Source organism: Conger conger, chromosome 1 (genome assembly GCF_963514075.1).
Source record: "Conger conger chromosome 1, fConCon1.1, whole genome shotgun sequence".
Lineage (NCBI taxonomy): Eukaryota > Metazoa > Chordata > Actinopteri > Anguilliformes > Congridae > Conger > Conger conger.
Window position 1 is genome coordinate 86,950,753 of NC_083760.1, and position 26,122 is coordinate 86,976,874.

Genomic DNA, 26,122 nt, shown 5'->3' on the forward strand with positions numbered 1-26,122 from the left:
CTTTGTTAGTTTTAATCTCCATGCTTCTTTTTGACCTGATATTTGACAGTTATCAACGACTTTTTTGAAAAGCCAACAGCTTTTAAGACTACCTGGCAGAAATAAGCACAGGGTTGCGTCTTTCACGGAGCAAAAACACTACGGTGGTACAGTAAACCCCTATACTCTTATATGCATGTCTGTAGGGAATGGTTTTTTTTTTTTCTTAAGACGAAATTAAATAAATTGCGTTCGACATTGTATGATTTGTGAATTTATTACGGGTGATATTTTAGCCTATTTAGGTTTATTACGCCTCAATTACATGTGCATTAGAGAAGAAAGGATTGCCTTTTAGAACAAATCTGATATCAAACGGTTTTTGAATGTATCGTGACTGCTAGGGTACTGGTAGCTACTCTACATCCGGATTTAAAACATCTAAAATTATCAGCAAACTGACGGGAACAATGCACAACATGTTCAATTCTGAAAAGTGATTAGCCTACACTGAACTCGTGGCGAAATTAATTTAATTCATATTGCTTCATAACACCCCATAGCATAATTATATCAGCCTACCGCTAATTTCCACTAACTTTTCTTCTGTGCGTGCACAGTGTAACGCAGCTTGTTTGAGTCGGCATTAGATATGACCGTGAAGTGGCCAGTGGTGCGTGTTTGTATTCGATGTAGACTAAATTGAATTAGCCTAGTGTAGTGCCAAGTAGCTAGGCGACTGTATCTAAATATCGAGCTACGTGCAAGGTTCCAGACGAATTTCAAATCAACGCTATCAATTCTCTTACCGTCTCTCTGAACCTACCCATGGTTCTGCCCCGTTATACCTCGAGGGTAAACTGCGATTGGCTACTGGATCAGTTTGCCGTACCTAAGAGCTGTACTGAGTAGAATTCATGTGTGGAAAGATCTATGTTTACGACCGAGGGGTATATAGGAGATGGTAGCCCCATTGTACCTTCATAGAAAATATTTGTAAGCCGACTTAATGAATTAGATGAATGGAGAATAATTATAAACGACTATTTTTACAGTAATTTTTAATACGCCTGAATTCTTTGCGGGTAAATCGATTTTAACCATAAGTTCGACCCCTATATTTGGATTGGAATAGGCCATTAACAAGTTATATTGAATTGCTTAGTGAGCGCTGCTTTGCCGAAGTCTGTATGGAGATGGAACTGATAAGTCTTCGGGTGGACTGTCAAATGTGGAGTTAAGTTGCTAAAACAGCATTTCAATAGGAATAAATGAAATTTTGCTTAAATGCTGTTTTTGTCTCATAGTCAAACTAGTGCGCCACTCCTCAGTTGAAAAACGAATAGCCTGGTGAGCTGGCTAGCTACAAGCTTGGCAATGAGAGAGCGTACATTTTCCTATTTCGCTAGCTAGCTAACTGTTGCGCTTTCACGTTCAGCCAGCCACGTTACACACCAGATTAGTCATCCACTTTTTCTGATATTCTTTCCTTTGCGTTTTGGAAGAGATGCGAGACCTTAAGGTAGCATACTAGCCTTCGCTTAGAAATAAGAAAATAATAGAAAAGTAGAATTTCAAAGAAGAACTACGGACGCCTCGCTTCACAGGAGCAACACTCGTCCAAAACGTAGACGGGGGAAGTAACGTTAGCTACGGACGAACAGAAGTGAGGATCACATTGTGAGTTTTTCCTTAGTTTTTCTTTTTCTCAGTTGCTGATAAACCACAACGTGTAATGCCACAACTTTGAAATGTGTAACTTAGGCTAACGTTACGCATGTCATGTGTAAGCTATGACTGCGTTGCTTCGTTTCTATATTGTGTTATATTTTTAATACAGTATGGAGTGGATGTGTTGATGCAAAACACTTTAGAACAATTGATTGGCTTGGTTCTGTACGCAGTTGTTAGTGTTCGACTTGGTCGAAAGTGGCAACTGTGCCAAGATGTTGTCCGTCGTTATACTAACGTATTAGCCAGGTCCCGAAACTGCGTGACGGATGAATGGAAATTGAACGTTGATAGGTCGTGAGAAAAGTCGGGACGATTGACTTATTGCCCGTAGTTTGCTGCTTTCGTTTAGGATAAATAGGGTTGTGACAATCGAGAACAGAGCAGAAGTAACTTAACGTTAGCGTACCTTAGCTGGTTACAGCAACAAGCAACAGTGTGTTTTTTTGTGTCGAAGTAAGCACTTTCAGTATTGTTTTTTCTGCGGTTTCAGCAACCACGACTAAATTCATGTGAATTAGCAGGGCGATTGCTTTTCTTTGACATTATTTTCCTTCTTCAACGAACAGGTTAGTTTAACTTCTGGCATATTCCACTGTTTTCCCAAGGAGAGTTCCACGTCTCGTCGCAACGGTTGCATCCGTTGGATGCGACTGTGTTGGAACAACAGAGACGGCGAGTCGGGCGGTGAATAGGCTAAACTTGATGTACAGCTAGGTAAAGTTAGTAGTATAGCTAATGTTGCATTAAGTAAACTCAACGAAGGTGTTTTAAGAGTTTGCGGTATCAGGTTAGGAGGTCATGTTTGAAAATACTTCATTCTATATCTTTTCAAAAACAGGCCAGTCGAGATGGGTTTTTTTCAATAGCTAGCTAGGTTATAGTAGTGTTTTATTATCTCGCCCGTTCCCATGTCGATTCATTTTAGGATATAGCTGGCGTACAATACTGTAGGTGAGACATCACATGGCAGGTTATGACAGCGTGGGTGAGTAACGTCTGTAGATAACTAACAAGCTTCCTTAATGTGTATGCGTGTTGTTTATGGTTTGCGCAGTTGCTGATCTTACACAGGGTAGTATTTTTTTCCCCATGCATGCGCACGCTGTTGGCACAAGGTTCCTTTCCATTTCCTGGACGTTTGGGCACTCCCTTTGCCTCCAGGATATATATATATATATTGCCGACAGCGATAAAGTATCATTCTGAGTACTGTGTCCGTCAATAGTCTTCTTACCCACGGAGTGAGTTTTTCCAATCTAATTACTATCCAAATGAGTGGGGCGTTCCTGTTTTTTTTTTTTTTTTTAACCGAAAATATTAAGGATATTAAGGTCTGAAACATAGTCAATTCAAAGCATTGTCACAGGGCAGAGCACCCTTTACGCAGCAAAATATTTCAGTAAGTGATACTCTAGTTGCTAGTCGGTTCTTTATATTATTCATATTCTTTCTGTGTGTACTGTGTGTCTCGGCGTTAAAGTGCTGTATCTTATGGCCATGGCAATGTTCTGTTGTTGAAATGCTCAACAGGGGTAAATCGCATTACATTTCAGGATTTAGAATATTCTTTTATCACGTTTGCATGGATTTATCCATTCATATGTTTTTTTTTTTCAACTGAAGTAATGAGGATAAGGATAGCCACATTTCTCAAGGGTACATGATAGCAGCAGCACCCAGCTTGGAATAAAACTGACAACATTTTTGCGTTGCAAGTCTAGTTTCCTAACCACGACATAACACCCAGTGCTGGGAGAGAAAGCAGGAAGGTGCTGGCTGGCTGGGTGTCAGTATGTGCTGAGCAACGGCGTGGAAGATGGAGCCCCCACCCAGATAGCTGAGGGAAGGATGTTGACACCCTTCCACAGTTCAATCCGGAATAAATAAATAACTCTCCGTCCGCCTCGTACTGGAGCCATTGCCCTTACAGAGAGGTAAATAACTCCCAGTGTATAGTCGCCAATCTGGCTTCTTCCAGAGAGGGGACACGTGCACAGCTGCTGCGCTCTCAGAAATAGAGTGACAGTGGAGGTACATTTATTGTTCGTGAAAGATCAAATTTCCCAGATGTATTATGTACGTAGTAACGTACAGTATTGTTCTCTTTGGATACAAATGAGTACGGTCCCCCAGCAAAAAAGAAAGGGGAAATTAATAATATATTGCTGGCTAGGGGTACAATAGGGTACCGCTCCAGGGACAGGCATTTGTACCTTTTTCGGCTCTTTTCGTACCTTTATTTCTGATTTCTTAATAGAAGCATTATTATTTTATTAGCATGATTGTACTGTGTGGCTTCCCTGTGGGTGGCCTCAGTTTTTTATTCTCATCTACTAGATCTCATCGTTACATCCAGAACGGCTCCAGTTGTTCCGCGCAGGGAGTAGTATTTCCACCTCCACTCTAAGCCGAAATGGCTCTCGGCGTTATTCATAGGTTTGCGCTTTTCCCCGCAGGTAGGAGCCGGAATGGCTCCAGCTGCAGAGCTTAGGGAGTGTTATTTCCATCGCTCAAGAGCTGGTCTGGCGCAATGCTCGATGCGCTGGGAGTGCTATTGCCACCTCCAGCAAGAGCCAGAATGGCGTGCGGTGGAAGTGTCTTCTCCGTCTATATCAGTGCCTCTGTCAAGCGCGCTCGGGTGCCAGAACAGGGTCAAAAAAAAAAAACCTCGCCCCGGGGGCCGAGAGATCTCATACCTACTCACACTCCTCGTAAGTGGACCCTTGTGCTAGTTCAGCCGCTCGAGGCCTAACAGCTGAGATCCCCCTTGTCAGCTGATGCGATCGGGGCAGGTCCACCGCCGTCGGCCTTGGCCACCCACAGCAGCCCTGTTCTCCGCGAGACGCCATTAGCCTGCTGAGCTACAGCCAAGGGGAGCTCGTCAGGCTCTTACCGCTTCTCCAGGGATGACATCGCAAGCCGAGGAGGACGTTCACCCGCCGACACAGTCCTCTTGATTCTCTGCCGTGCTAACGTAATGGACAGTGTGTATTTTGTGTCTTATTTATTTTTTCGAAGCCTTTATTAACCGGCGGAGATCCACCGAGAACTTGTTCCCTTTCTGCAAGGATGCCCTCGGAGAAATGCCAGAGACGATCCGAGGGCATCCTTGCAAAAAGGGGATGTGGGGCAAGAGAGCGAGAGAGAGGACCGGGGTAAAGCCACCGGCCAGTTTTTGGGGTTGAGGGCCTTGCTCAGGGGCCGAACGGCAGGGTTATTTTTTTTAATTTAGGGACCCGTGTTCATCTCTCCAGAGGCAGGTCAGCATCCCTGTTATGCCGACTGGGGTCTCAATCCAGCAACCCTACGGTTGCCAGTCAAACACCTGACCGCCGTGCCACTAGATTACCCTGCTGCCCAATTTCAACTATTGAGGAGCACGTCAGTGTTGAGCAGTTGGCTGGATCCTTGGACTCTTAACCAGAGCGCTGTGGCGTAGACTCCCTGGATGTTTCACTCAAATTGTTCTGGGTGGAAGGGAAAAAACCAAACAAGACGTTTAATGGGTTTGTGGGAACCCCCAACACTCAGTTTCTAATGTGTGTGGACATCCCTTATAACCAGCATATGGCAGCTTTATTTTTAATGCCAGAAGTCACTTCTATCAAGAATAATTGTACACTCAGTTGTCACACTAAGGTTTGCACAGTGCAAGCCAGTGAAGACAAGTTTTTACAAAGTTACGTGAAAACAGGTTTGTGCGTGACGCATTTTTAAGTCAGTGTCAAATGTGTTTGTTTTAGTTGTTTAGCTCTCGCTCTCTCTCCCTTTCCCTCTTTCTCCCTCTCACTCTCCCTCTCCCTCTTTCTCTCGCTCTCTCTCCCTTTCCCTCTTTCTCCCTCTCTCTCTCCCTCTCCCTCTTTCTCTCTTGCTCTCTCCCTCTTTCTCCCTCCCTTTCTCTCTCCCTGTCTCTTTCTCTCTCTTCTTCTCTCCCTTTCTCTCTTGCTCTCTCCCTCTTTCTCCCTCCCTTGCTCTCCCTCTTTTTCTCTCTCTTCTCTCCCTCTCTCTCTCCCTCTTTCTCCCTCTCTCTCTGCCTCTTTCTCTCTCTTGCTCTCACCCTCTTTCTCCCTCCCTCCCTCTCTCCTCTCTTTCTCTCCCCTTCTTTCTCTCTCTCTCTCACTCCTTCTCCCTCTATCTCTCTCCTATCTCTCTCCCCCCCTTTCTCTCTCTCTCTCTCTCTCTCTCTCTCTCTCTCTTACAGCTGTCGTATTTTCCAGCACAGGAAGATTGAGTCATTCAGAAATTGCCTTTTTCCGGTGTACTGCAGGTCAGGCCAGTTCTAGTGAACTATCCTGCCAGTGGCAACTGGGCAAAATCTAGTGCTTTCTTGCAGTTTTCCTTGGAACGCACATGGCACCAGAGCGAGAAACGTCTCTGTCGCACCACATTGGAATCCTGATTCACCAGTCAAGAGATCAAGAGGATTTCCACTCATTTTTTCTCTCTCTCTCTCTTTTTCCTTCTCCTTTTGCCCCCCTTTTTTTGGTAACCGCGCTGGCTCTCCGCTAACTCCCGAGAACCCGGGCAGAACACTCGAGGGGAGTTTTGGCGTTGTCACAAACGGACAAAATGGGTATTTTGGAATCAAAGCCTGCTGTTGCCCTCGCCCGTAGATTTTTGTGTGCTGTGGATAAAATGGGCACGGGATTAGTCGGGGATACGAATGTGTAATGATGATTACGAATGAGCGAGACGTTATTGTCTCTGCTTTGTGTTTTTGGTATTTTGAATATTTAGTATCTGGGATGCTGCGCCAGGTGCAGCTGGGGCTCTGTTCCCCGCGGTAACATCGTTTGAACTGACTCACTCACTGTTTTTTTTTTTTTTTTTGAAAAACGGCATTTGAATGACGTTTCATTCCACCGCTCTAACTGACAGAAAAAAGGGCTGACTCACTGCGGTGCCAGGGGCCTGGGTGTGGGTGTGGTCTCCGTGTCGGAGACTCGGTCAGCGCTGGATGACGTGGGTTTTGTTTCGAACGGGACGGACGGCGCAGACAATTACTTATTGTTCAGAATTCTTTAAAAGGTTTCCATAGTAACAACAATTTGAGTCTTCGCTCTCAGCCGGTTGCAGGACTGTGCTCGAAATATCAATATAGCGGTGTATCGTGACTCACCTCTTGTAGGCTATCAACACTGGGTTTGCCATATCCACTTATTTATGGAAACTATTTCCATGCAACATGCATATTTTTATTTCTGTTGTTCAGCTGTTTTGAATGTGCAAAACAAGTTTAAACGAAGCATCCGTAAGCATTACGTATTACATTTAGCAGCGATGTGAAATGTGTTCTTGTATGATTTCTCACTAAATGAACTTACTGTGAGCTCCTGTAGAACCAGCTCCCACATTCACGGCATGCTATATCAGGCTCCGGTCTTCATTTAAATGCTAATGTAAATGTCTGATTGGGATTGACGGCCCGGCGGAGTGCCAGCGTCTGTACGAGCGCTGTACACGTCCGTTGCGTGTCTCACGAGCGGTCACTTCAAGTGAGGGCCACTGCACCTCCCCCGCTGTCCGCAACTGATCATCTGTGCTCCCCCCGCTGAGAAATATCGAAAAAAACGGATGTCGAAACCGTTTCCGTTCCCGTTTTGTGGTCAGCAGCTCTTGAGATGTAACATCCCTCGTACAGTGTTAATGGGTCTTTGAATTTGCGGTACTGGATTCTTGAAAGGATTTGACTTAAAAGACCTTTACATGTTACATTTATGTTTTAGGAATTTAGCTGATGCTCTTATCCAGTGCTAATACATTACATAAATGGCATTTGGCAGACACTCTTATCCAGAGTGACATACAGTTGATTAGACTAAGCAGGAGACAATCCCCCCCCAAGGGCCTTGCTCAAGGGCCCAACGGCTGTGTGGATGTTATTGTGGCTACACCGGGGATCGAGCCGCCGACCTTGCGGGTCCCAGTCATTTACCTTAACCACCCTAATACAATGGGTGCAAGCAAAGAAAAGGTCTGGATTCGTGAATCATCAATATCCCCAAGTAGCGATCAATGAGAAGTGCAATGGTCGGGCCATATGACGGACGATAAGTAATCTGTTGTTACTAGAATTAAGAGAAGCTAGAGAAAAGAGTTTAGGGATGGTGAAATACAGGGTAGGTGGGGGGGAAGATGTGGAAGAGGGGCATGGGGGTCAGAGTGGAGAAGGGGGGTGGGGTATTTCCTGAAAAGATGGGTACTTAGGTTATGCCAGAGGTTAGGGAGGCCCTCTGCTGTCCTGACTGGCGGGGGGGCAGGTAGGGAGCCAGTAGGCAGAAGAGTCGGGCCAGGGAGGAGTGATGACCAGGTTCTGCCCGGTGGTAGCAGAGCGTAGACCGAGGGTTTGGGTGTGGGGTCGGACCATGGCCTGAAGGTCTGGAGGAGCAGCTCCTTCAGTAGCCAACCCCAGAGTTTGGGACTCGATGTGGGCAGCCGCCGGGAGCCAGCGGAGGGAACGCGGGAGGGGGGGTGAAGTAGGAAACTTTCGGCGGGGTTGAAAACCCGGCGGGTTGCGGTGTCCTTGATGCGCCGGAGGGCCTGTGGAGTGCTGTGGAAACTTGGCCAGGAGGGACTTGCAGTAACGTAAACTCCCCGTGTTCCGAACACCGAGTTAGCTCGCCATGTTCCCAACAGTGCAACTTTCATGACAAATAGCAAAAAAAAAATTACTTCCAGATCAACTGTGGTTTTTTGTGTGTGTGCAAAAGTACATTCCTTCCATACGAGTCACATACGCGAGCCGTTTTCAGCATGCAGTGACATGGTGATAGTGCTCCACTGTGACATTGTGGTGGGGAAGCTGTTGCTAATGAGAGACTTCCAACTGGGCAGGCTTATACGGCGGTGTTTGGCCCATCTTGAGCTAACACGGTCTTCCGAACACAGGGACGTTGTGCAGTTATTTGTTGTTTTCTCTATAGTTATTGGTCCAATTCACATCAATTCAGTTTCAAGTGTTAGTTTAGTTAGTTTAGTCTCTGATATAGTCAAGTAACCATAATCATAAACCGCATTCCTCAGGGAAAAAAACTTCCACTGAGGGGATGTTAACTTCTGGTTTACGTTAGTCGAGAGATGAGCTGGAACCAGGAGCTGGGCAGCATCCGCGGTGAGGAAAGGTCCGATCCGGAGGACACAAAGTGGAAACCTGCAGGGTTGCTCTCCAGTAGCGATGTCGGCCGTGTATCGCAGTTGGCGGTCGAGAGTCATGCCGAGATTCCTGGCGGCCTTGACAGGTGGGCAGACATCCAGCGGGAGATATGTGTCTAAACCTGTCTATCAGAGCCTGGGAAACAAGAGAGAGTCGAGTGTCATCAGAGACCGTTTTTAGCACAGACCGGCCAGGTGGTAGCATTAGCTGTAATGCTCATAGAAACGAGTGTTAGCGGCAGTTGGCAGATCCATTCCCTTCGCTGCTAATGGACACGCTGTGGATTGTGGGTAATTTCATAAAGGAGTGTTCAGGGTGTTACAGGACAAAAACAGTGAATGGGAGTCATTTGGGAACTTCATTACGGGCACCACTTGAACCCTGATTACAATGATTAGAAATCTTTTCCTCTTCATTATGCATGAAGAACCTGACTGCCACAATGCAGGCTGACTCATGAGTCATGATAGCTAATATTTATCGAGCTAAAAAAAAAGCAGTTTTGAGTGCACTGGAACATTTTCACAACAGACGACCACAGTGTACGGCATCTCGTTTTATGAAGTATCGGCGAGTTCAGGCCCGAGTTGTGAACTGTAACAGATGTTTAAAAATGCTAAGCTAGCGCTTCTCTTACGCCATCGTTCATTGCGTCTCCTCCTAGTGACATATCTTCTCGTTTTATCAAAGTACGAGTGATGTGACGGGCACACGCACTCAGAAATACCGTGACAGTGGAGGTACATTTTGGCTCTTCAGGGATCAAATTTCCAAAATCTACCCTGAAGGTGAAGTAATGTTCTCTTTGGGTACAAGTGAGTATGTTTTCCAAGCAAAAAAGGTACAAATTAATTAATTATATATCGCTGCGGAACGCTTATATGTACCTAATTGGGCGACAAGCATTTGTACCTTTTTCGGCACCTTGGGTGCAAATGAGTATGTTTTCCAGGCCAAAAAGGTACAAATTAATTATATATTTCTGGCTAGGGGTACGATTTTATGCACGCGTATGGTACCGCCCCGGCGACAAGCATCTGTCCCTTTTTAGGCACTTCTTGTGCCTTTATTTCCGAGAGTGCGTGGGAGAGGTGACTGTGGGAGGATGTTTGGGGCAGTGTGCCGTCGGGCTGGGACAGACGGCTGCGGGGCGGCATTACGACGCTGGAGCAGTGGCAGGGTCAGGCTGTGCCGGAGGCCAGGGGGCGGAGGGCAGGCCTGCGGGCTTTTCGGCTCGGGGGCCCCCCGTCCCTGTCACGCTGTCTGAAGACGCGGTGAAGTTTCAACAGTCCCAGGCTATTTCTGTGGCCTCGGGGCGAGAAGGAGGAAGCCCGGCAATTTCCTGTTTTCTGAGGATGTGTGCGAGAGCGAACGTTTGTGTGTGCGAGTGCGTGTGCGTGCGTGCGTGCGTGCGTGTGTGTGTGTGTGTGTGTTTGTGGTTATGGATGCGTCCCGTCTAAATGCGTTTGTGCGCATGTCTGCGTGCGTGTGCTAAGCCGAGCCGTGTTCAGTGCGTCGACGTACGCGGCGTTGCGTGTGTGGGCCCGCACGGCTATGTGTGTGCGTGTATGAGTGTGTGTGCTCACGCGCCGTGTCGTCAGTCATTCCGCCGTCCTGAGGGTTCCCATCCTTCTGGTTCCTGTCGCAGGGGGGCCTTTCCTGGAACCCGGGGGCCGCGGAGAACGGGAACAGGCGAGTGGCCGTGGTTTTGGCGTGTCACAGGTCACATGACGTGGGCTGTGACCGTCGCATCCGTCTGTAAGGACTGAACCCATCGCTCCCCCAAAAATCATTTCATTTTTTTGGCCGTATTTCCGTTCCCCCCCCGACCCCTTCATCTCTCCTCTATCCCAGGGAGGGAAAGAATGTCCAGATTCCATCTGCATTCCGAAACAAGAGATTATGATTAAGCGCAGAGTACTTAAAAATATTATTTCTTTGTCTGATCTATTCCCGGAGCAGGCTGGCGCAGGGGGAATTCATGTGCGTACCCTTTGACCACTACGCAGAGCAGGGAGCTGCCATGGGAACATGCACACAATCCTCCAAATGGCTAATTAGGCCGCACATTAGACTGTTCTTGATCCCTGTCAGCCCCGGATAAATAAATATTTAAAAAATTATTCTCGCCGTTTTATGTGCCCGGCGCTTCTTTTTACCGGTCCCAGACAGCTTCAAGCACCTGGCTCTTACACGCTGGGTCCTCTAATGAGGCTTTAGCTGAGAAACAAAAGCTAATAGTCCTGATGTTTTATGCATGGGGTATTTGCAATGGCATTTTTAATGTGGCGGGAGGCTAATAACCGCAATGGGGCAAAGATAGACCGTGGAAGACGAAAGGGGTGGGGGGTTTGTCTAGGGGGGGCGGCAGTGGGTAGAGGGGTGGGGGGGTTATTTAGGGGGAGGGGGCAGTGGGTAGAGGGGTGGGGGGGTTTGTCTAGAGGGGGGTAGAGGGGTGGTGGTGAGGGTGGGGGGGGGTTGTTTAGAGGGGGGAGTGGGTAGAGGGGTGGGGGCGGGGGGGTTTGTCTAGAGGAAGGTAGAGGGGTGGGCGGAGGGGGGGTTTGTCTAGAGGAGGGTAGAGGGGTGGGGGGTTTGTCTAGAGGAGGGTAGAGGGGTGGTGGTGAGGGTGGGGGGGGTTGTTTAGAGGGGGGGAGTGGGTAGAGGCGTGGGGGGTTTGTCTAGAGGGGCGGGGGGCGGGGGGGGTTTGTCTAGAGGGGGGTAGAGGGGTGGGGGTGGGGGGGTTTGTCTAGAGGAAGGTAGAGGGGTGGTGGTGAGGGTGGGGGGAGTTGTTTAGAGGGGGGGAGTGGGTAGAGGGGTGGGGGGCGGAGGGGTTGTCTGGAGGGGGGTAGAGGGGTGGGGGCGGGGGGGTTTGTCTAGAGGGGGGTAGAGGGGTGGGGGTGGGGGGGTTTGTCTAGAGGAAGGTAGAGGGGTGGTGGTGAGGGTGGGGGGAGTTGTTTAGAGGGGGGGAGTGGGTAGAGGGGTGGGGGGCGGAGGGGTTGTCTAGAGGGGGGTAGAGGGGTGGGGGCGGGTTCACTGGGGTGCCCGGGCGTGTGTTTGGGGACGTGTTTGTGCGGTGGCGTGCACAGTACGCGCCCGCTGGCGTGGGCGCACCATGGCACCACACTCCCCGCACCTCCTTGCTCATTCTCAGGCATTCCGCCACGATGAAGACTCAACAAAACACGGAGAACAACACAAAGGGAGAGGAACAAATTGAATTGAAATCGAACACTTTCAGAGCCCTGACTGTCGTTTTGAAGGCGAGCGGTGTTACGGGAGCCTTTTTTGGCAGGAGCTTCTCGGTTATAACCGCGACATACTTGGCACGAGGAACGAAATGCCAGATTTTTTTCCGTAAGGGCAACAAAAAAAAGGGAGAGTTGAACTTGCTCCACTTGCAGTTTTTATTTTCCTTTCTTTCTCACCGTCCCTTTCCCTCTCTCTCCCTTCACCTCGTCCCTCTCTCTTACTCTCTCCTTTCCCCTTTTACTCCTTCTCTCTCTCCCTCTCTCACTCTCTCATTACTCTCAGACTCATGAGAACTGAGAACGGGGGGGGTGGGCAGGGTGGGAGGGGCCCAGTTGTCTGATCATGGCTCTGGCGTGGCGATTGGCCGATAATTCCCCGGAGAAACCCCAATCGCAGGCCGGGCGTGAAGCGCTGCGTTTGGCCGCGTTGCACGGCAACACCCCCCCCCCCCCCCCCCCCCCCAGCCGCTCAGGAGAGCGAGTCGGGGCGCATCGGCCGCTTCCTCAAACCTCGGCGCGGAGATCAGATCAGATCAGATCAGATGGCGGCTTTTCGGAAGCAGAAGTGCTCACGAGATCTTATCCGTGGGAGTGCGGGCGGGGCCTGCCAGGGCAGAGCGGCCGGCTCTCAGGGCGTCGTACGCAGGGCACCGGCGGGGTTTAAAGCTCGCAGGCACACCCTGCCAAGCCTTAACGAGGTCCCCCGAGCACCCCTCCGGCAGCCGAACGCCTCTGCCAGGCCAAACTCCGCTCCAACGCTCACAGCCCGCGCCCGCGCCCCCGCCCGGAAGCGGGGACGGCCGTGTCGCTGCCAGGCCCCTGCGCTGAGCCGTACGCGGCTATGTTGTTGCGTTGGATTTTATTTGACTTCTTTTTTTTTGGCAGTATAACGTGGAAACTTAATGATATCTTCCAGCCTACACCCCCTCTCCCACTGTACCAACTGCCCAATGGCCACCCCCACCACCCCCCACCCTCTCTCTCTCTCTCTCTCAGGGCCTCGAAGTTTCCACACACAAAGTGCTGTTTGTCTTTCCGTGTACGGTCACAGGCCTCTGGGAAATGTAGTTCCCACGTACACCAGCGTTTCCCCTTTGTTTACACTTCTTGGGGGGGGGGGGGGGGGGGGTGAGGTAAAATTGGAATTTTAGGGACAGGAAACAGGAAAAAAGGCTTTTTGCCAGAGAAGCCTCCCAACCCTGTTCCTGAAGATCTATCAACCTGGAGGCTTTCACTCCAACTCTTACAAAGCACACCTCATTCAGCAGCTGCAGCAGGGCTGCTCAACCCTGTTCCAGGAGATCTATCAGGACGTAGGTTTTCTCTTTGATCTCATTGAGCTGCTAATTGGTAGAATCAGGTGTGCCAAAATAGGGTTGGCATGAACCTCCAGAACGATAGATCTAGCTGTTGGATGAGGTGTGCTTTGTACAAATTGGAGTGAAAACCTACAGGATGGTACATCTCCGGGAACAGGGTTGGGCAGCCCTGTTCTAGCTATTGAATGAGGTGTGCTTTGTACGAGTTGGAGTGAAAACCTCCAGGATAATAGATCTTCAGGAACAGGGTTGAGCAGCCCTGCTCCAGCTGTTGAATGAGGTGTGCTTTGTGAGGGATGGAGTGAAAGCCTCCAGGACGATAGATCTTCAGGAACAGGGTTGAGCAGCCCTGCTCTAGCTGTTGAATGAGGTGTGCTTTGTAAAAGTTGGAGTGAAAACCTCCAGGATAATAGATCTTAAGGAACAGGGTTGAGCAGCCCTGCTCTAGCTGTTGAATGAGGTGTGCTTTGTAAGAGTTGGAGTGAAAGCCTCCAGGACGATAGATCTCCAGGAACAGCGTTGGGCAGCGCCGCCGAACAGACAGACGCAGGGATAGAAGAGAGAACAAAGGGATGAACGGAACAAAGCAGAATCGGACAGAAAGAGGCAGCGTCGGGAGAGAGGAGAAGACGATGACTGAGGAACGAAAGGGAGGGTCGGCAGAGCGATGAAAGTGCGAAAGAAACGGGAATATAGAGATGAAAGTGGCGGTGGAGGGGGGGTGGGTGCGGGGCACGGGGGGGAACAGATGAACACAACGAAACCGGGGGGGAGGTGGGGGTTGGGGGTTGGGGGAGGACAGATGAAGGGAAGCAGGAGAGAGAGGCGTAGAAGCGCAGACAGAACGGCGTGAGGAGCACGGCCAGTACAATGCCCTGCGATAGCCCGGCGCGACCCGGCACGCTCTCAGGCGTAACGGCGGGAGAAGGCAGAAGGAGCCGCCGCGCGTCATGTGACCTTTCCCGCCGTTCTCAGCCTCTCTCTGGAAGACGCCGCGCGGCAGAATATCCGCTCATTTGCTCGCGGCGGGGGGTGAGAACGCGAAGCCGGAGGGGGGGGGGGGGTTTGTGGGGGCTGGGGGGTCGGGTGCAACCTTGATTATTTTTAGCCGGAAGGTCAGCCGCTGTCAGGGCCAGGATGAATCTCTTTCCCCTGTTCCTGGGCGGGCCTGGTTTTTTTTTCGGGGGAGTGCGGTTATATTTATTGATGCAATTATTGTTACTCTGAACGCGACGTGGTCTGTGGCGAAATATCGTGTTGAAAAATACGATATTGACGAAATAAAAATGAAAATCTACGAAAGATTAGTTGCAAGCCAACGTGTCACCAGGATGCCCCAGAGAGAGATCAAAAGGGACTAACATTTTTAACAATTTAAGAGTGTTTTTATTAGATATTAATCTTTCTGCTGTGACTATAGATGGTGCAGTATGGGAGGTAAAAGATTCATATGGTGGCTTTGGCTCACCCTCCACACTGTTGGAGGGGAACTGACAGGAAGATAAGACAGTCGTGAAATTCTAATGAAATCCCTAATGAGTGTGTGTGTGCAGTCGTGTGTGAATATGTGGATACTGTACTTTGTTCATGCTTGTTTGAGCCTGTGTGTGTGTATGTATGCTCTTGTATGCATCTATGTGTGTGTGTGTGTGTGTGCATGTCTGCTCTCGTGTGTGTGTATGCATGCTCCTACAGCAGCAGAAGACCAATAAGCCTAAAGAATATGTCTAATAAATAGCTAATAAAGTGCTCACTGAGTGTATGTATGCTCTTGTATGCATCTATGTGTGTGTGTGTGGCTCCAAGACCTGGGTGCTACACAGCACCCCGTTAAAAACGCTTACAGCTTTTCATTAAACCCCCCTTTCTCAGGCTCACCGGAATATGATACATGGTAATAATTCATTGCATTTACACGGGGCATTTCAGCAACCCAAAAGCGAACAGGGACAGAGTCCAGCTCGAGGAGCTCATTCAAATGTACACACCGTTTTTCCGAAGAAACTCTTTGACTCATTTACCTGCAGCCCGTGTATTTCACTGGAGCAAATCAGGTTAAGTGCTTTCCCCAGGGATAGCTGGGGGGGGCTCTGGGTGGCTCGTGACCAGGTGTGTGAGTCTTGGTCGCGTCATCGCCGGCTACGGATGGAGGTCCATGTCGGCGAGGCGGCATTTCGCTCAACCTCGGCGGGGAACGATAGGGGGTTTAGCCGACCACTCGTCTCCACTCCCGGTCAGACCAGGTGCCTCCGGACACGCGGACTTAAGAGTGCGCTGGCCTCGTTCTCCTCCGGTGACGTGGGCTGTGTGTGGATCGGTGCAGTGTGGAAAATGGTGAGACTAGGAGTCGCGTGACTGCCGACTCCTCTTCGCCCAGGGCAAGAACCGGATCAACGAGTCCTGCTGTTTAGTCCACTTGTTTCATCATGATATAATTTCAGAATTTTTGTGACGCTATTATCCAAAGCGACTTACAGTTGATTAGACTAAGCAGGGGACAATCCCCTCCTGGAGAAAAGCAGGGTTAAGGGCTCAACAACTCTGCAGATCTTAACACTTTCTGGGGCCCAGTCAGGTACCTTAGCCACAAGACCACAGGCTGCCCCCATATACTTTTATGCTACGCTGCCACCCATCAAAAGTTTTTTTAAAAAGTAATCCTATTTGTAATTATTCTCTTGGGATTGGAAAGTGATGTTAATCAGAAACTGGAGAGTTTATGTGAGGGGAACAGGGCGGTGCGGTCCAGCCAGACAGATCCTTTAGCTTGTCGAGCAGAGTTCATTGAGAATCCCAGGACTGGTCTGAGAACAGTGTCCGATCCTTTAGCTTGTCGAGTAGAGTTCATTGAGAATCCCAGGACTGGTCTGAGAACAGTGTCCGATCCTTTAGCTTGTCGAGTAGAGTTCATTGAGAATCCCAGGACTGGTCTGAGAACAGTGTCAGATCCTTTAGCCTGTCGAGCAGAGTTCATTGAGAATCCCAGGACTGGTCTGAGAACAGTGTCAGATCCTTTAGCTTGTCGAGCAGAGTTCATTGAGAATCCCAGGACTGGTCTGAGAACAGTGTCAGATCCTTTAGCTTGTCGAGCAGAGTTCATTGAGAATCCCAGGACTGGTCTGAGAACAGTGTATATAAGGGCCATGGAAGACTCTGTATGCTCGGTTGAGGTTGGGTCTCTGGAAGACTCTGTATGCTCGGTTGAGGTTGGGTCTCAGGGTGTGTGTGTGTGTGTGTGTGTGTGTGTGTGTGTGTGTGTGTGTGTGTGTGTGTGTGTGTGTGTGTGTGTGTGTGTGTGTGTGTGTGTGTGTGTGTGTGTGTGTGTGTGTGTGTGTGTGTGTGTGTGTGTGTGTGTGTGTGTGTGTATTCCGTATGGCATAACTTGGGGCCTTCACTCTCAGAAAAAAGGTACAGCGGGGGTATATTTCTGTGAGCAAATTCCCCAAAAGTACCCTGAAAGGTACAATAGTGTTCTTTGAGGATAAATAAGTACCCTTTACAAGCAAAAAAAGGTATAAATGAATTATTAAACCAACGGCTAGGGGTACAGTTTTATATGCTTATAGGGTACCGACCAAGCTTCTCTACCTTTTTAGGCACTTTTTGTACCTTTTCTTCTGAGTTTTGGAAGGACTTGGTAAGCACTCAAGGCTGCTCATGAACGACACAGAATCCTTGACCTGCTGTCTGTTTTCACCCATGACCTGTAGTCATATCCTACCAGGATACCGACTCAGTGATGTGTTGGTGCATTAATCAATACACCTCACCTATTAATGAAAGGCCTTGCTCCTGTTATTTGCCTTATTCCTTGTCGATAGCTTGCTGCCCTTTCGTATTATTAACGGCGAGTAATTGCTCAAAATGTTTCATCTCTGTTGTATTATCTGCTCTTCAGTGCTCCCGTCCTGATAAGGTCTGACTTGGAAAAGAGAATTTTTAAAGGTACAATAGGTAAGACATTGCTACAAGACCATTGTTAAACCCTTGCTATCATTGACAAAGGCTCACTGTTGGGTGTTGACTCACCCTCTCCCTGTGTTTATAGTCCAAAGCATTGCATAGCTGTACAGAAATTCAAGCTCACTGGTTGAAAATTGGTTATAATTGCCACAGCCAATGGCCTTTCAACATCAGCACGTTCACATAGAAGGGGGAGGGATAAACGGTGTTGTGGTTTGAGGGGGTTTGTTGCTGCAGTTCTTCTCTTGACAGTTAAGTTAGAAGTCTGAAATGACCTATTGCACCTTTAACCAATTCATATTTTTCATGTGTATTTGCCTGGTTATATAAGGGATGAAACTAAATTCAGCTAACACAAAATGTCCTCACAATGTTAGCGGAATGTGTTTGTCAGGGCTATAACGTCGGCACTGCATGGCGGCAGCATTGTGAGCACGCTGTGTGTTAGCCGGGAGGTTAGGACCTGTCGAATGCCGCATCTACTCTGACTTATCTCCGTCAGTTAGAGGGCTGGAGGAAAGTGAATCGAGGTGTCGGGAGACGCTAACGACCCCGACAAACGGAAAATGGTGTGTGTGTGTGTGTGTGTGTGTGTGTGTCGCAGCGGAAAGATGGTGTCACATCCTGGACATCCCCTCGCTCGCCGTGTGACGGGAATCAAGGGTCACGCCCCTTTCCGCAGGGCACGCTCCTGATTGGCCGCATTATCTCGTTGCTGTGGAAACCGCTGGGGGGGGGGAGGGGCAGAGTCTCCACAGCAGTCCTGATGAGGCCCCGTCAGGTGGTTGATTACCTGCATTATGTTACATTACATTGCAGGCATTTGGCTGACGCTCTTATCCAGAGCGACGTAGAACAAGTGCTTGAGCATAACCAGGGACAAGTGCGCGGAAAGACCCTAGAGGGACGTGCAGCTTCAAGCGCGAGGAGTCACCAGAAAGATGGTGCCTTGTGCAGAACTTCTGCCCTGTTCACCAAGAAAATGAGGGCCATCTTCCCAAGCTGGCATAAAACCTTTCTCGCAATGTCGCTGCCATGTAGCCGCGATGTTAAAACATTGACAAAACATTCCACGACAGACTACATTACAGTTATTTATCTGACGCTTTTATCCAAAGCGACTTACGGTTGATTTGACTAAGCAGTCAGGGTTGATTTGACTAAGCAGAACTGAAATCCCAGTCATGCACCTTAGTGACCTTAGTGGCTCCAGGCTTAACATTGTGAAAACATTTTGTGATAGTTGTCTTTATACTTGACTCTTTCTTTCCTTGATTGCATTCAGCAGCGGCCGCCTCTCCCATATCGGCAGATATACCGCAGTCTTCAGCAGTGCACTTACACTCAGTGAGAACTTTGACTTATTTTTTGCTGCTGTAGCCTGTCCACTTAGAGTTATGATGTATTGTGTGTTCAGAGATGCTCTTCTGCGCACCACTGTTGTAATGTGTGGTTATTCGCGTCACTGTCAGCTTCCTGTAGGCTTTGACCTGTCTGGCCCTTCTCCTCTGACCTCTCTCATTAACCAGGCATTTCTATCTTGAGCTGAACTGCTGCTCACTGGTTTTTTTTTGTTTTGTTTTTCTTTGCGAACTCTAGAGACCAGTGTGTGTGAAAATCCCAGGAGATCAGCGGTTTCTGAGATACCCAAACCACCCTGTGTGCCACCAACAATCATTTCACAATCAAAGTCACTTAGATCACATTTTTTCCCCATCCTGATGGTCGATGTGAACATTAACCTAACCTCCTGATTGTATGCATTGCACTGCTGCCACACAATTGGCTGATTTAGGTAATCGCATGAATAAGCGTGTGTAATAAACTGTTCCTAATAAAGTGCTCGGTGAGTGTATAACAGTGTCCAGAGTTCCCACAGACCCCTCGCGTTCTCGTGTAACCCCCTGCTAAAGCTGAGTTACGGCTGGCCGTTTCGCCGTGCGTGCGGAGATTACATCATGCGTCTTTGGCTTGCATCAGCTCTGCCAGTGTTTACAGTGCGGGCTCCGCTGTTTGCTCTTGTGTTGCTGCCTTTGGCTGCTGCTTGCCTGGCAACTGTGGTCTGCTTCAGAGAGAGGGAGAGACTGATTCCTCTTCCACTTCCATACAAGTATGTACATCCAGATAGACAGACAGACACACACACACACACCCTCACACACACATACACATCCTCACACACACACGCACACACATACACACAGACAGCCTCACACACACACACACCTTCACACACACATACACATCCTCACCACACACACATACACACAGACACCCTCACACACACACACATCCTCACACACACACGCACACACATACACACAGACAGCCTCACACACACACGCACACACACACACACACACACACACATACACATCCTCACACACACACATACACACAGACAGCCTCACACACACACGCACACACACACACATACACATCCTCACACACACACATACACACAGACAGCCTCACACGCACACACACACACACACAGACACACACATGCACACACACGCACACACATCCTCACAGACAGCCTCACACACACACGCACACAGACACACACGCGCACATCCTCACACACGCACACACACACACACACACACACACACACATCCTCACACACACACACACACACCCTTCCTGTCTCTGTCATGCATATCAGATGCACTGCAGCACCTGGGGCAGCCTGTAGCTTAGTGGCTAAGGTGCTTGACTGGGTCCCAGTAGGTTGGAGCTTCAAGCTCCAGTGGCGGCACGATAAGATCTGAGCAGCTGTTGGGCCCTTGAGCAAGGCCCTTAACCCCACACTGGTCCCCGGAAGCTGCACAGTGGCCGCCCACCGACCCTGCGTGACTCAGAGGAGAAATTACCCCACGCGGTTCAATGAAGTGTGTCCTCACCCCTTCCCTTATAAGCCATAGACCAGCCATCATGAAATCTGGATCCAGCTATGGTTTTCTTCTCTCCCTGGTAATTAGCTGAGCAATTAGTGCTGTTGATTTGCCAGGTTGTCTTCACACCTGACGCCCAGGTAAAGGGAGGGTGGAAAACCAGCAGTTCTCCAGACCATGATTTGATGATCCCTGCCATAGACGGTGGTATAACAACAACAAAAATAGGAGAGATTTGATTACATTTTAATGATTTCCACTGCGGGTCATCTGTGGTGCTGAGAAGTCGGACAGCTTGCGCTGCTTGCAACAGGTGGTGGGTTTCAAACCCCAGTCGGCCATCTTTTTTTAATACGCAACAAAACTTACACTTTTTGTGCCTGTACTGCCGTCAGTAGCTGGTTAGCATCACCAGAGAGAATTGTGCCAGATTGGCTGTCCGGCTGGTCTGTGCAATTAAGCCCACCACCAAATGGCATTGGCCACTGCTCTTCATTCTCAAGAGCCTCTGCAAGCTCGTGACAGCGTGCGCTTTCCAAACAATTTCGAAAATAGTCTTTCAGAAAAAAAATGGAAAAAAGAGTACTTCTCCCCCCCCCCCCCCCCCCCCCCGCACGTTTTCCATCTTCAAAGTAGCTCGGCTTCGTAGCGAAATTGAAAAGCCCAGTAACAAGAAGCCCCGCAGGAAGCTGTGTTCAGTATTAGTCCCGAAGGCTCACGGAAATGGAAACCTGATAGGAGTGAGAAGCATGTCGAAGGGACATGCCTTCAGTTTGACGTCAGGAGAAATAATAATCAATGAAAGGCCCGTGACCTGCCGTCGCACACGCAGTCTGCATACACAGCCGCATAACCGACTTACGTTCTGATTACCTACTTATTGCCAGTGGCCGTAGCCTCTTGCTTCGTTTTTTACGGCTGCAAGGGCTTAGGATAAGGATTTGGAATATCAACTCCTGCAAAAAACTGCAAAAAAAATCTATTTTTTTCGCAGCAGCGTTGTCTCAGAGCGTACAATAGGCACATTTTTTTTTGTTTTTTTTTGTTTTTTTTCAACTGCCTCTCTTATCGCCAAGTAAAAGCACTCCAGGAAACGGCAGAAATTTCAGTTTGCCGGCTCATTAATGTTTAACCGGCCCTTCAGACGGCTGCGTAACGGTGCGCTCTGAACAATGGGCGCTCGTGGGTGTTTTTCCTGTCCTCGATTTACAGCGAACTGCTGTTTGAACTGCGCGTTCCGAACAGGATCTCCGCGGAAACCGTAAACTAAACACAGACCCCCGTCTGTTTGGGCTTCTTTTAATTCTTTCATTTTTTTAATGGCTGTTTGATCTCGTAAAGTCGCCTCATTTTTCGAGGAGACACTGGGTAATGATGTGTGTGGCTTTTTTTACAGAAAGTTCAGAGCAGCTAATTATGGATCAACTGAAGATAACGTACATGAAGAATTTCTGGAAAAATATTTATTTTGATAATTATTTATTTCCCTCTCTTGTTTAATTATTATTCATATTATTATCACTATCATAACATAACTGCCATTCAGCTCAGCAATGCTCGCCTTTTCCTACCACTAAAATGTACCAACTGCTTAGTTTGCCTAACAGCTAATTAGTATCTAGCACCGTATCAATTCATACATTATTGTCAGGAAATAAATTTGTGTTGCTAGCATGATATATATGTAAACAGCAACACAAATGATTATTGTCAACACATCTAAATGTGGATGTGTGTGAATGTGTGAGTGTATGTGTGAGTGTGTGTGTGTGTGAATGTTTGTGCCTATATGCTCTGTTTTCTCACTCTAATTGATTCAGACACATTCAGAGGGTTGCAGCTCTGTCTCGTCTTTATCTGCAGGAAATGGGGAAAGCCCAGTCAAAGAGTGCTAATTGGCAGAGTGTTAAAAGAGAAAAAAATGAAACGATAGAGGTGTCACTAGCTGTGTGGAGAGTTAGAGAGCTTCTATCGATTCAGGCCTCCCCTCAGAGGCTCAGAAAGAGGCAATTACCCCACACGCACACACACACACACACACTGATACACACACACACTGACGCACACATACACCGCACGCAAACACGCACACATGAATATACTGTACACGCACACTCGTTATATTCTCTGTTGTTCATTCCTGTGTACGGAGCTGTCGCATCCCCCCCGTGTGCTGTCAGCATTCTAACTGCTGACGTTCTTTGTCTTTGTACCTTTGTGTTTTCGGTCAGATCTTCCTCATAATTCTGTCTCAGCCGGGTCTTCCTGTTAAATTGCAGGATAAATAACGATAACAACAACAACAAGGGGAATCTTATCTAGAGCGATATACAGTTGATTGGACTAAGCAGGAGACAATCCTCCCCTGGAACAATGCAGGGATAAGGGCCTTGCTCAAGGGCCCAATGGCTGTGCGGATCTTATTGTGGCTGCACCGGGATTAGAATCACCGACCTTGCGGGTCCCAGTCATGTACCTTAACCACTACGCTACAGGCCGGCTATTTCGTGGCTGTTCTTAACAGACCAAGGAGCGCTCTGTTCCCTCTGGATCCATAAACAGAATTAATTGACCCCCACCCCCAGCCCAACTGCTAACTCGGACCTACGCTGCGCCTCGTCCTGATGCCCTGTCAATACGAACTGAGGACCAGAGCCCTGACCGGGGCCCGAAGCCTCTCCCCTCCCCCCATCCCTCCATCCCTCCATCCCTCTCTCCTCTCCCTCAGTCCCCTGGGCAATGAACCCAAGCACAAAGCAAGCACTCTCTCCTCTCCCTGATCTCCCGTGTTGACGGATCAGAGAGGTTTTTGGGTGCTGGCAGGCACACCACACAGACCCCTGCCTTTTGAACACAGTAATACGCTGTAGTACCCTGTAAATAGGGGGGAAATATTGTGACAAATCTGGAAAAGTTAAAAGTGGGGGTTTTTTTTTGTTAAAAGTGTCGCAGTATTTTTATAATTCATTTGATTTAAATACAGTAAATTCAGTTGCATGAGAGTAAATTGCAGGGTATACATACATATTATTTTATTTCTGTCCGGTCTTTCCGAGAGTTTATTCTTATAGGCTCACGCTGAGTGTAAACGTACAATTACCCTGAACCATGAGCGCTGACATGAGTTGTTTGAATTCTGAGTTGAGTTGTTTGAAAAGTTAAGGTGGAGAGTGTGGCTGGTAAAATAGCTTTTCCGGAAGGTTATTCCGGAAACATTAAGAGTGCGGCAGAACAGCGAGTCCGATGATGTTGCGGCGCAGAATTTTAACATCCGCGATAACGTGGCCGCACAAAGGGGAGGAAGAGGCCGGAGTCCGATCTCCGCTGCCACCGCAGAGGATCCGGAAGCTTCCACCGTTGATTGAGTCTGCAGCTGACTCGGGAGAATGGCCGCTTTCTGTGGAACGATCAATGAGCTGAATTCATACCCCATCCCCCTACGCCCATCCTAACCACCCACCCTCCACCCACTTACCCCCTACCCCCACCCCCCTACGCACACCCTAACCCCCATCCCCCTACCCCCAACCCCCATCCCCCTACGCCCACCCTAACCCCCATCACCCTACACCGACCCTAACCCCCATCCCCCTACGCCCACCCTAACCCCCTACCCCCATCCCCCTATGCCCACCCTAACCCCCATCCCCCTACGCCCACCCTAACCTCCTACCCCCAACCCCCATCCCCCTATGCCCACCATAACCACCCACCCTCCACCCCCATCCCCCTACGCCCACCCTAACCTCCTACCCCCAACCCCCATCCCCCTACGCCCACCCTAACCGCCCATCCTACACCCACAAACCACCATCCCCCTCCACCCACATACCCCCCACCCCCCTATTCCCATACCCCCTCCCCCTACACCCACCCTAACCACCAACTCCCAACATTCACCATACCCACCCACCTTCACCCACCACACCCCGCACCTACACACCAATACACACACACACCTCCACCCATGTGTCAGTGGCTTTGTGCGTGTGCGTATGGATGTATGTGTGTGTGTGTGTGTGTGTGTGTGTGTGTGTGTGTGTGAGTATTTCTGTTTCTCTCAGGCTCATAGCAGTGCTCCCTGTGTGCGCAGACAGCCTGTCACAGCCGGGTTGAGGAGGGTTCCCTGAAACGTGCAAATAGCAGCTGTCATCTGGGTTATGAATCCTTCATTATTGGTTAGCGCAGATAGGACAAGTCATGTCATCACTCACTGAAGGCTAATCTCACTCTGTTCTCTTTTTTTTTTTCTTTTTTTTCCTATGTAACTCCACAGTGCAAAACAAGATGCATTTCTTGGCTGTGTTGGAACAGGGGAATGTGGCTTTGGTGTGGTTTCTCCTCACGTGGAGCTGCGGCCTCCTCACGGATGTGGAGATATTCACGTACAACAGGGTGTTGCTGGGAAACAGGGCAAAATGAGGGTGACAGAGGTCCGATATGATGCTTTTCTGGCCAGCATCGTCCTGTTCCCCTGCTGCTCAATCTGTGAAGAGGGAGGGCAATCAGTCCATTAGGGATGCACAGTAATTACATTACATTACATTACATTACATTATTGCCATTTGGCAGACGCTCTTATACAGTTCATTAGACTAAACAGGAGACAATCCTCCTGGAGCAATGCAGGGTTAAGGGCCTTAACCACTACACTACAGGCCGCCCACAATAAATATCGGGTATGTGGCTATCGGTCGGTGGTAAGTTGAGACACTTATCAGGATTAACCTGATGCTAAAGTTAACATTCAATGCATTTGACATTCTGGTTTCTGGGTGATCCAGTCGCTGTGTCAGTGGAGCAGGTTGGGTTCTAGGTGTTTTGGTCTCAGTGGAGCTGGTTGGGATTTGGGTGTTGTCGCACTGTGAGCTGCCAACATTGGCTAGCTATTTGAAATATGAGTCACAATGGAGCGGGTCATTTATCAAATTAATTACATTTGCAGAACATGGTAATCATTCATAAACCCACGTTTCTTTGGGTAATCACAGGAGCAGCATTTAGCAGCCTGGTGTTTCAGGCACCTACTCAGTAATCAGTGGGAGGTTTAAATATGCAGGACTTGGTTCCTGTCCATATGCCACTGTTGGCAGTCGCAGCAGAGATGGCTGGTCAGGTTGGGCGTAGGGCAGGGATCATCAAATCTGGCCCTAAAATCGAAATCCAACCCTGGTTTTTTCTGGATAATTAACTGATGGGTTTAGGGTGCTCACCGCTGTGGGGAGGTTAGGTTCAGTTTAGGGTGTTCAGAGGTCAGGTTGTCATACGTTCAGTCCTTGCGAAGTGTTCACTCTGCCCGCTCCTTCTCCGCTCCTTCTCCGCTTCACCCTCCTCTTCTCCTTTTTTCCCTGTTCTTCTTAAACGCAGTTGTAATACTCCCCGTTTCTCAGGCCAGTGTCTCTCTGCGGACGCTTTACTGATAAGGTTTAGCCCCAGTATCACGGCAACGGCGTGAGGGGAGATGGGCCTCGTGGCGGGAAAAGGGGGGCCAACGTGGAGTCCTGATTTCGGGGCGGAGCGCTCCTCAGGGCGCTCCCGGGGGGGTGTTTATCCCTCGGGTCCTCCTCGCTCTTCCACCTCATTCCCAGCATGCACCTCTCCCCGCCCACCCTTGTGCCTTGCGGAGTTTTCGGATCAGCGATAGGGGCGATGGTCCCCCCCTGGGGTCTCTCTCTGCTGGCCGTGTTCCAGAGGGGCTTATCCCAGCTACTGGACTTTATCCTCTTTGATCTATTTTGATTTCCCTTCGGACGATCCGGGGGCTTTTTTTTGGCCGGTCTTTTTTTGGCCTTTTTTCTACCCCCTGTTCCGTCCCAGTTTGGAACACAC

General features: G+C 49.0%; 1 protein-coding gene across 3 annotated transcripts in view; it reads left to right on the forward strand.

Moving 5' to 3' along the window:
- Nucleotides 1–1,138: 1,138 nt before the first annotated feature.
- Nucleotides 1,139–26,122, forward strand: part of LOC133129301 (hippocalcin-like protein 1) — a 58,788-nt gene continuing 33,804 nt past the window's right edge. Inside the window, exon 1 of one of the 3 annotated variants that reach the window (XM_061243283.1) lies at nucleotides 1,139–1,659. The gene's annotated coding sequence lies outside the window, so the exon portion shown is untranslated. Of the gene's footprint in view, nucleotides 1,660–2,259; nucleotides 2,280–26,122 lie in introns of those variants that run through there. The other 2 variants (XM_061243291.1, XM_061243300.1) reach the window with 2 other exon arrangements.